Source organism: Limulus polyphemus, unplaced genomic scaffold (assembly GCF_000517525.1).
Source record: "Limulus polyphemus unplaced genomic scaffold, Limulus_polyphemus-2.1.2 Scaffold1434, whole genome shotgun sequence".
Lineage (NCBI taxonomy): Eukaryota > Metazoa > Arthropoda > Merostomata > Xiphosura > Limulidae > Limulus > Limulus polyphemus.
In genome coordinates, this window is record NW_013667044.1 from 140165 (window position 1) to 147151 (window position 6987).

A 6987-nucleotide genomic window follows, 5' to 3' on the forward strand; every position below is an offset into this window, starting at 1 on the left:
AGGATTAAGAATACCACATACTGTTGACACATATCAAGTTCACGTGCCTCAAACCGCGTAGAACAGCATGAAAATTCATACAATTGAGACATTATGATAGTGCGAAGCAGTACGAAACAAAGTACCAAGCGTGTTGGAGAACACGAGTGTTTATTGGTAGAGGGTTAGATACACAGATGACCAAAAATAACACTAAGTTCACTACGCATTATAGAGAAAATAGAAGAAAACATTTTGTTCACTAGTTACTACGTGTTATAGGGGAAGTAGGAAAATACTTTGCCCAATGTGTACTATTGACGAACTTGAATAACCCTTTTTCATTTCTCACTTCAATGATAACAGAATAACACTTAGTTCACTAGTCATTACAGAGAAAGTAGAAGGAAACTTACATGACTACTTATCTTATTATAATGGACGTAGCGTGTATGTCATTATCTGTGTATGTAACCCAAACTCCTTTGCCATCTAATTGAATGGCACCACAAAAAAAAAAAATCCATAAAAAAATTCACACTTTTGATATTCAAGATTAAGAGAATTAGAAAAATAACTGTGGTATGTGCAACAACCATTTCTTTATAACAGAACACAATTTTAAATAAAAGTACTCTCCTCACAACAAGAACACGACTTTCACTAGAACTGTACGTAAGGGTTTGATTACATCTTTATTATTTTAATTTAAAAATGTAGTATTGAGAAAATAGAGTTAAACAACTTTTTTTTCAATAAATGGAACTACTTTTAATATAATAAAACATTACAGTTAAATAGCTACGATTAGTAATTACTAGAACAAACAGTCGCTCTTAGGGCGGCGTTTCTGCTAGTTAAAGATAATTATTATAAGTCGAAAAGCGGATAAATGTTGTTGTTGGAACTTCGTTGTTCCTTTGTTTGTTTTTTCAAAAAGAAAAACCTTCAATAGCTTCTCCTCCAACCAACATTACATCCTACTTTTGTTTTCAGTTGTGCAAAATAAATGAAAAGCACGTTTGAATTTTTTCTCTACTTTTAGTCGTTTTAGTTTTTACATGCTGTGTTTTTCTCTCTCTCTTATGATATGTAAAAATAACATAGTAATTGAAAGCGTAGAAGAGGAGAACCATATTAATACCGGAGTGCATTCGCAAATACACTTTTAGATTGGTGTGTGTGTGTGTGACGATACCAGAGGTAGGTATGAAAAATGAATCTCAAGAAGAAGGGGAGTCCGCGTGACTAATTTCTAACATGGGACAAAAAGAATTATTTATGGATATGCTTACTTGGTGCTTTAGAAACATAAACTCGTCTATTATAAAAGTTATGTTACGTTAGAGGGCGTATATGGCCACACATATGCAACTAGACTTAATACTTTCTTAATTGTCAGTGACTGAACAATTAAGAACTCCTCCTTTCAAGAGCCCTCCATTTTCCAGTACTTAATCATGTAACGGTTAGTGACCACTCAAAGAAAAAGCATGAAACTGCAGAATACCTCTATATATTTCCCATAACGCTTCAAATGAACAATACTTTTAAGAGCCTTGAACCGTTCATATAAAACGAAGCTGCTTGTTAAGTTAAAAGTAGCGTTAGATTTGAGAATAAGGTGGAAGGTTTGTTTGTTTGTAATGGATTTCGCCCAAAGCTCAACGAGGGCTATCTGCGCTAGCCATCCCTAATTTAGTCAGGGTAAGACTAGAGGGAAGGCAGCTAGTCATCACCACCTACCGCAAACTCTTGGGCTACTCTTTTACCAACGAATAATGGGTTTGACCGCAACATTATAACGCCCCCACGCAGGTTGGGAGTCGAGCGCCCTAACCACCTAGCCATGCCGGGCCTAATGTCGAGTTTGTATTGACGAGATCTCGAATGATCGAAATTTTAATGCAGTTGATCATAAAAGTAGTTATAAGTTCGGCAGAATTTTATCGGATCTCGTGGTTTATTGATCAGATACATGTAAGTATAATCTTCAGATAAACATGTGTTATTTGAATTTATCCACTGCTTCATGAGTGAAATGTAAAGTCAAATATGATTCTTCTATAAACATTTTGTGAGTGTTATATATATATATATATTACAATTTCTGTAAGTAGGTATTTCATTCTTCAGATAGAAATATAGATGTAAAGAAATAAATACAAGTTGGAATACAGATGGTTGAATACGTAAAAATTGTACAAAGTAGGTTTGTTAGTTTGATTTAGAGTAGCATTAGAGTCACATTAGCCTATCTGCTGTGTCCGCCCGGCATGGCCAGGTGGTTAGGGCGCTCGACTCGCAATCTGAGGGTCATGGGTTCAAATCCCCATCCCACCAAACATGCTCGCCCTTTCAGCCGTGGGGGCGTTATAACGTGACAGTCGTTGGTAAAAGAGTATCCCAAGAGTTGGCGGTGGGTGGTGATCACTAGCTGCCTTCCCTATAGTCTTACACTGCTAAATTAGGGACGGCTAGCGCAGATAGCCCTCGTGTAGCTTTGTGCGAAATTCAAAAGCAAACAAATTGCTGTGTCCACCGCGGGAATGGAACCCTAGATTTTAACGTTGTAAGTCTGTAAATTTACCTACCGCCGTCCCACCTCGTCAAGTAAAGGAGGAGTATTAGTGTTTTGCTTTGTCCCAATTAAAATTTCATAAACAAGAGAAAACAAGTCTTACGATTCCTTTTTTTACGTGCGGACACGCTATACGAGTGTTAATTCTGCTATTCGGTTTAAAAAGCTGGATAAAGCTTGTATTGTGGCAGCTGATCCAACTGACTAGGCTACTTAAATCTGACCAATAGCTCAAAATTTGGAACAGTTATACCCACACCTTATGTTTTGTTTTTTATTATTAGCAGGAAAACTTACTGACGAACTAAACGGTATTAAATAGTTTCTTCAATGAAATGAGTTTGATAATGATTTCTCTGATAGTAATATCAATGAAATACTAAATGCACCGACTACCCTTTTGTTGCCATATTTAGGGTAACTGTGAGGGAGGGTAAGAAAGAAATTAATTTTCATTTTGATCAGATTTCATAAACAGTTGAAATTCTACAAACATTTAATTCTATAATAATAATAATAATATATATATATATATATATATGTATGTTTCATTTTAAATGTGATACCTAAAAATAGAGAAAAATAATAATAATTTGTTATCTACAAAATTTCTTTGTTACTTTTGTGCGAAGGAATTGGTGAGTCTTACCACTAGGTGGCTATCGAATAGTATAAAAGACCATATTCTTGAGAATTCGTAAAGCATTGTACGACGTGTTTTAACAAAATTTAATATCGACTTACCTAATGAAAACGTGGTGATAGTTAGTCAAGCTGAGAACGAAAAGTAATTGAAAATTCGTAAGTTTGTTTTATAGCAAAGTCGCATTAGGCTATCTATTGTGTTCACTGTGGGGAATTGAATCCGTTGGTCCATAAAGTTACCGCTGTCCCACCGAGGGACAAAAGAACATTCGTAAGATTCATAAACGTTTGGCAACGGTAACTCCGACGTCAACGTTAAAGCATTAGAATTTGGCAACCCCTATTTTCAAGGTGTAAACTATTAACGTTTGTTTGTTTACTATAATAGTGTAATTAAACAACCAAACAGTTCAAATGTTTACTATTTCGGCAGTGATCTAGTGGTGTGTAGCGCCACGATTCTAATATCGCGAAGACATTTGTCCAGTATAGCACTATTGCAATTCTCACGTGCGAATAAATCGGGCTTAACCAAGTAGTTAGCGTGGTGGGCTGCGTATGGTAGGGTTCAAGGTTTGAGAAGCAGTGCTTTTAAACACGCTCCGCACTTTCATCTGTGGACAACGTTTGTTTTGTTTCGAATTTTGCGCAAAGCTTATCGACAGATGTCTGCACTAGCCGTCTCTAATTTATCAGTAATGGACTAGATGGGAGGCAGCTTATCAACACCACCTACCGTCAATGCCTGGGCTAATCTTTTACCAAAGGAATAGAGGGATTTACACATTATAACGCTCCCACGGCTGAAAGGGCGAGCATGTTCGGTGAAAGTTTTCGAACCCGTGATCCGCTGATTGCGACTTGAACGCCCTGACCACCAGACCATGTCAGGCCATGAGCACGTTATAAAAGTGTTAACCCCGCTATTCGGTTCCAAAGGTTGGACAAAGCTTTTATTGTGGTGACGGGTACTTCTGATTGGCTGACTTGCCTTTGGTTAGTAGCCGTAGCCGTTTAGCCAATTTGTGTAAAGGGCTTCGTTCAGGTTAAACTCCAATTCTGCTCTTATGAAAGTATTTGTATTTTCTGTATTTATGGCCAAGTTACTAAGGCTATCTGCCACCGTCCCTAATTTTGAATTGTTGAACAACTAGAAGGCATCCATCCAGTCAGCAGTACCCTACCACAAGCCATCCACGCAAAGAGATTGACTGCCTCTGTTATACCACATCCACAGTTTAAAGTGCAGGGATATTATGTGGTATGTCATGGATTCGAACCTTTCTTATCAGCTCCGAAATTCTATCAAAGGATAAACCCGCGCTCCTCATATGAAAGAACTTGTATTTTTAACCGCGGAAGAGCGGCTCGTAGAACAGCTGTTGTTTTTTTTTTTTTTTTTTTTTTTCAAGTTACAAACTTTTATCTCACAGCTCCTTCATTATTTGAGAGATTTGAGATTTAATTACAGTTTTCGACTCAGGAGGACAAACCCTTTCCATTGATATTATTTTACCACGCCAAAGGTCTCTTATATTAATTTATCCTAATCCTGCCTAAAAGAATTTCAGTTTGAGGGTAGGCTGGTATAGACCCTGATGAGTAATAAAGTCGAATAAGGTATACGCGCGCCCCACGCTTGGTATTGCTGGCGCACAAAATATAGCTAATAAAAAAATGGGAAACAAAGGTCTCATAGTCATAGATTAATTCACTATAATCTTGCGGCTATTGAAGATTCCCTCGTTATTATTGTATAGCGACAATTTCCTACTACTACTACACTAAATTTGCAATATCAGTAAAAACTTGAGTTTGAAATAAATTGTTTAGTATTGTTACGACAGCGGAAGTCACGTGACGCTAGTAACACGTCATGATTTTCTAGAAGGATCCTGTCCCTTCCTGAAGTCTCGAGAGGCTACTAGATATGTGGTAATCTTGTACGAGTATATATAAGCCGCCAAGAAGCGACGGCAAGGAGGTAATGTGTAATGAGGTAATGAGACGTTCGTTGTGAATTCTAGCGTTTGTTATAGCGCGACTGTGGAAATTAAGTGTATCGCAAAGTTGTATTCAGAAAGAATAAACCAGTTTTATTTAAGAAAGGACTTGTATCGGTAAAGTTTCTTCGGAAAGACTTTTTACGGAAAATTAACTAACGACCAGAGACGTAACAGTATATTATTCTTAGTAATATTATAAAGTTGTCTGATTAGTACTATCTCTTTGTTTCCATGAAAACAAAGTTCATATAGAGATTTTTTTTTCTATAAAGACTGAGCCTCTTTTTAATAAAATGTAATTTATCATAAAATACATAAAATGCTGAGTATACAGAACGAGAGTGAGATTTTTCTTGGCTGTCTGTTTGAACTTTCTGGCATTTCGAGATTTTAAGAAATAATTAAAATGTGTTTAAAAATTGTTTTCTTTCATACACTATAGAATATTTAAGAAATGCATACATTAGCATATAACTTTTCTACGACACCTCCAGTAGTTAACAATATTGTTGTAAACTATAATTTTAATGTTGTAATTTGTTAGCTAGAGGAAGAAGAACTCCTAGAAAGTTCGAAAGATGTGACGTTAAGTTTTATTCTGGCATATTCGAACGTAAAGGGTAATATCAAGACGGAGTGAACCAGTTAGTGTGTTAGTCATCGCAGTTACTTTATTCAAGTAAGTTGGTTTGTTTTAATTTAGTTACTGTCATTTGTAATGTAGGCCTAAAGCAATTTACGGCAGTGTACAAGTGTTTAAGTTGCGAAAACGGTAAAGGAGGAAATAAAGTAATTTATTATCGTTACGTGGACTAGACGTTTAATTATTCTGAAAAGATAATTTAAAATAGCCAGCTAACGAAAGAATAAAGTTACAACAATATTGAATAAAGGTACAATAGATTAATTTGAAGATAAAAATGATATCATGAAAGGAGGGGAAAAGATAACTTTGCTTCAAACTTCACCATATCATTTTAAACTTTTCAGCAAAAATGAGTTCTGCCTTTCACTTTAACCACCTTATTTATCTTTAAAACATTGCTGATCTAGCAAATTTTCGAAGGGAAAACAAAGAGACATGCGATGGTTTTTTTTTAATTTAATGAAGGTGACTGTCTGTTTAGTAGTTTAAATCCTTATGAATAAAGCGACCTCTAACTTCCAAGAATGAGGATAACAGACGGTTTTAATGAAAAATGAGTAAAAGGCAGACAGATGCTGAAACAATCTGCCAGAAAGTCCAGTCGATCAGTTCTTCCGTACAAGACTGTCTGGTAGGCTTTTCCTATTGTTGTTGTTTTTTTGTTTTTTTTCTGATTAACGTGGAAGATGAGGATCGTGCGGCACAGCGTGTCCGTGACGGATAGTTTTTTTCTTTCATTTTCGTTGATGTGATTTTGAGGTCCAGTCCTTGGCCCTGTTCATTTCCGGTTAATGTGTTCTGATCAAGATTGCTTTATTACTCTATCTTTTATTCTCATGGTTGTTCTTTTTAATGATTTTTTTTCATTAGATGGGGTGGTCTAAAGATAAGGTGGGTTAGGCAAAGTCTGATTTCTTTAGCTTCGTGAGTCTGACTACTGCACTATAATTTACTCTTACTTACTGTCCACCAAATTTCCCTGTTTCCGTAATAAATTGTAGACATCATGGTTTCAATTATTTTGTTTATTAGAAGTAAACTTATGAAGAAAGCTTCCTACTAACATAATCAACTTTTTGAAGGCCATAGATAGGCCTAAATAAAATGGTTTTTAATTGTGTACCAGTTTA